The following is a 5,215-nucleotide window of genomic DNA, read 5'->3' as shown; positions in this document are numbered from 1 at the left end:
CTAGCACAATTCACATAGTAATAAGAAATTTGCACGCGCACGATCTACCAATACATGTATGGCCTCGATCTTCAAGGTGTTTGATAGGAAGTTACGATTGCCAATCCTTTAGAATACTGAACGAAACTTGACTAGCTTGTTCTTTGGTTGGTTGGGATAGAAGGTGGGGTTACATTAAGAAAGACAACCATCGAATTTAACTGGGTGCATCAAAAAGGGCTACCTCTTGCAAAGTGTCATGTAATCTTTGTTTCTTTTTGTTAGTATCAAAAGTGTTTCTTTGTTATAAAAAAAAAAAAAAAAATATCAGAAAAAAATCAAAAAAAAAAAAAATCAAGTATTTATCAATTCCATTCTCTCTTGTTCCAAAAATAAAAAGAGAATAGTAAATGTAAATAAGAGTCATTTTGTTGTTTCATTGTAATAAGCAAGGAGGGTGTATGCCATTGATGTACAACGCGAGTAATTGTGAAATACCTCCAACTCATTCACAATTCTCGTAAAGTCCGGACAGCTAGCTAGATTTCGACCTCAGTTCTTAGCCTGAGAAACTATCTCTTGGTGATTAGTAGTCATGACTTCAGATCTTTCTTTACACATGTGTAGATACACTTTACACTCTTATCACATGTCTTTATTTGTTATCAGTGCTAGGATTGTGCCTTCGATAGCTAGATTGACATCTCCATTTTGCTGTGAGCTTAAACTGTTTTGCACATGTCACATTTGATGGAATCTGAGCTTATATTTTGTCCTTAGGTTTTGTAGGCACACCTCTGGTAAACCTTCACGAGACTTAACTCGTCCACTAGGGACACTTAGTGGTTTAAAAGGCTTAGTGCATACGCTAAATGCATTCGAGGACCAGCGACTGTGAGTATGTTAGGATTTCCTTAGTTTTGTTTTACTTGAGGACAAGTAAAATTCAGGTTTGGGGGGTATTTGATGAGTGCCAAATATTGTATATTTATCCCTTTTTGTTGGCATTTAACTCATCTTTTGTGCAGTAATTCTACATTTTATCCATTTCTGTATTTTCATTGTTTTCAAATAAATATTTTTATTAATTAATTTGCATTTTTAGGTAATAAATAAAGTTCGGATGAGTCGCGGAGCGAAAAGAGCAGAAAAGTAGTGAAAAGCCGGGAGAAATCACGCAAGGAAGCCGCGAAGAATGGTGAGCACCAACCTCATTTTCTACACACAAAAACGCCTCCGTTCTCAGCCATCAGATCAGTTCTCAGAAGCATCCGACGGTCAATCCTTCATAGAGCATCAAAATCTGAAGTCTCTGCCGAGCACCACAGCGCTGAAATTCCAAGCCTTCAGATTAGGGGTAGTTGAATCCAACGGTCGCCCTTGCTGTTCATCAACGTTTGATATCTCCGCCTTACACTACAACACCTAACCCCATCTAGAGCCGTTAACTTCGTTGTATCAAAAATCTGACGGTCGCTACCAACCTCATCAGAGGAACCATCCGATCCACCTACCAGCTTCGCAGCCAGTGACTCAGCGTCGCAGAACATCAAACTCGATACGCCCGCCTAACACCCAAATACATAATACCCTTCTTCCCAAAACAGTCGACCTCTCCTCCCTCACTTCTCCACAGCAGAGAACCATCTCCTTCACCTGCCGCACCACCATCATCACCACCACTCCCTGACGCCACCAAACACCACCAACTCTCCACAACAACCACAACCCATCACTACTATCATCACCCCCCTTTTTCTAGCCCCCTATTTGATTGATTTTTCTTCTCACCTTTCTCTGAAACCCTAGAAGAAAAATCAATCGATTAGGCGAGTCTAGAGTAGCAATTGGCGCGTGGGAATGGAGCAGGAGAGTCAGAGGAAGAATGGGTCGACGCATGGGGGAGAAATTGTGCCATAAAATTAGGTAATTTGAAAAACCTAATTTCACTGATTTTGGGGGAAAATTGGGTAGAACCCTAATTGTGTTGTGGACTATAAATAGGAACTATGGGTGTGTTGTAAAAGTATGCTTGGAATAGCCAGCATCCAGGACTTTCATGTCCTGTTAATGTTTTAAATTTCAGTTCAGTTTCATGTTCATGTCTACTATGTTCTGTTGATGTTACTGTTAATCCTTTTGCCTCCTGTTAGTGTTAGTTTATCATGTTAGGTTAAATTAATTCCTGTTAGTGTTTCTGTTAATGTGTTCATTGTTAATTTCAGTTGGTTATGTTAATGTTAAATGTTGTAATGCTCCTGTTGATGTTCACTGTCATGTTTAAACTGCTGTCACAATTGATGGAATGCTAGGCTAGATATCTTTGAAGCATTGAACTGATTGTGCAATGGAAGAAATCAGTGCTCATAGCAAGCTGATTATCTTGCCATTCTATTTGTGTATGCTTAGGTTGCAGTGTTGATTGAGCATTGGGAGAAACTAGTGCTCATAGCAAGCTAGTTTTCTTCCCATTCTATTTGTTTGCATGTATTCTACCTTAGCCTTGCTCCATTTCAGTTTCTTTATCACCCCTGCCCTTGGCTTAGGCCTTGGTTCATCTTGTACTGTTTTATGCTTGTAGTTGCTTTGTTCTTTGTTTCTGTCACTGTTTTACTTCCATGTTCATTTTATTTGCTGATTTACTTCTATTGCTGCTACTTCTTTTGGCTTGCTGCAACTCTGTTGCATTTCTCTTATTCCACTGCCCTGTAGCTGCTGTGCAGCACTTGTGCTGCATTGCCTTCCCTTACACTTGCAGTGCTGCTGCTTTCCTTCCCTTGCAGCTGCTGCACTGCTGCAGCTGTTGCTGCCACTCCACTTCTCTTGCACTTGCCCTGCAGCACTTCTCCTGCTGCTGTTGCTTCACTTGCAGTGCTGCTGTTTTCCTTCCTCTTTACTGCCTTGTGCTTCTGCTGCACTGCTGCTGTTGCTGTTGTCTGCTGCTGTTCCAAAGCTCATAAGTTACAAAGCCAAAGTCCAATTCAGTGAAGCCCAAAGGCCTAGTTCAATATCCAAGCCCAATACATTTCATCCCAAAGGCCCAGAACCTTGACTGAATCCAAAGCCCAGTTCACAACAAAAGACACTGAGCCCAATTCACAAGTGAACTGTTGAGCCCAAGTTCAGTTCCCTGTAAGGCCAAAGCCCATTTACACTTCAAAGATAACTGAGCCCAAGCTCAGTTCATTTTATTGTTAACAAACCCACTAAGCCCAATTCATTCAAAGGGCATTCAAACCCATTAGTACTCAAAGCCCAATTTAAGCCAAAAGGCTTCATAGCCCAATAGCAATTTAGGAACCCAATTAGCTAAAACACTTCCAAACACACCCGATCTCTGTGGATCGACCCATACTTGCACATTTGCCACTTTCGACACCGTGCACTTGCGGTTATAATTTGTAGGACCTTTTAGAAGCCTATCAAGTTTTTGGCGCCGTTGCCGGGGATAATTTTTTACACCTCTTTGAGGCCTACTGATGTATTTTCAAATGTTGTAGTAATAGTGGTAAAAGGGGTTCTTTTCGAACTTGTGAAGGTAACTTTTTTTTTAGATTTAAACAAATAAATAAATGAAGGAAATTAATAGTAATGTCAAGATTTAGAAGGATTGAGGCTCAGGATTCACTACCACTCCAAGTTGATTGGTTATAAATAATATTTCATAAATTATTATTAAGCTCTTTTTCTTATTACATCACTTTTTAATTTAAAAGGTGTCCAAATATTAAGTTGTAATCCTTAAGCATGATTTATCAAAGAATTATTCTAAGCATAAAACATCAAACTGATTCACAACTAATTAAGAAAACCATTTTATCCTTTTTTTTATATTTATCCAAGTGAATTAAATAAAGTAAATAATTAAAGAAATTATAAATAAAAATATTACCAATCAAACATGAGTGAATAGATCCTCCATTGCCTCAATCACCAAGAATTTAGCCGCTCATCATGTTGGAAAACCTCTCAAAATATTTCATTGATGCTCAAAAGTGTTTTACAATATGAGAGAAAGACAAGAAAATGATGTAAAACAGGATTCTGCGACCCACGAAAAGCGTCCAGAATCAACGACAGAGCTGAAGTGCTGTTGTCGCTGAAGAACTACGACCCAAAGTGACAGTCGATGTTACTGTTGATAAACGTCTGTCCTGGGGAGTCTGTTCTTCACGTTCTTCCTCCTCGCAGCAGCAGCAGCAGCAGCAGAACCAGACTCTCTGCAAGTTGGATTTTCTTGCTCTGTAGTGTTCTAAACCTCTCCAAATTCTTCCTAAACTTCACTCCCCCCTCTGCTCGACACTAGGGACCTATTTATACACAACAGGTCACTCAAATCCTTGTAATAACTCCAAGAATATCCGGCCATAAAAGAATATTTTCCGATATTTTTTTTCTTTATTTCTCTGATTCGTTACGGATTGTTTCCTGGTTTATCTCTTTCACGCATCATCTATGAGTTGTAGGAGAAGTTTCCAGCCAATAGAGTTAACCCATGCACGTCTCTTCCATCCACAAATTCTAAAAATAGGATATCTTCCTTATTTGAGAATATCTTCCCTGTTTTGATTCCCACCGATTATCTAACCAAATTGGACCGAATCCAACACCCATACCAGCTCTGTCTAGGCCCTAGGAACAAACCCATTTAATTTGGGCCATTGAATCTCACTGTAACACCTTCGAATCATCAACCCTAGTCACGGCAGTTCAAGACAATTTTTTCCCGCCAAAACTGTTCTTGATGTTTTCATCACCTGGTGATTATCCAGCCAAATCCGATCGAATTCGATGCCATAAATGTGTTTATTAAGCTATATCACATCTTCCTACCAAGTTTCAGCCATTGAATCGCACCACAACACCTTCATTTTGTCGATTGAAAATCTGCCAGTTGATGAACCTATTTTTCCCGCCAAAAAAATTAATTTGAATTTGAGAAGAAGGTGTTCTGGTGGTGCCCTTAGTAATTAGGTTGCCCCTTATCCAAAAGCGAGAGTCCAAATAACACTTGTCCTCCGGGTACCAAAATCAACTTTTCGAGCCAAATTTTCCAAAAATGTTTATTTCCTAAAAATACATAAAAACACAATATTAGTACAAAAATAGAGTTCCAACAATACTGACATTGAGGACAAATTAGACACAAAAATGTGTCTATCAAATACCCCCAAACTTATTGTTTGCTAGTCCTCGAGCAAATTTATTCTTGAAAAGTGACCGAGTTAATCTCGGG

The sequence above is a fragment of the Papaver somniferum genome, unplaced genomic scaffold (assembly GCF_003573695.1).
Source record: "Papaver somniferum cultivar HN1 unplaced genomic scaffold, ASM357369v1 unplaced-scaffold_115, whole genome shotgun sequence".
Taxonomy (NCBI): Eukaryota; Viridiplantae; Streptophyta; class Magnoliopsida; order Ranunculales; family Papaveraceae; genus Papaver; species Papaver somniferum.
Note: the sequence above shows the minus strand (reverse complement) of the source record.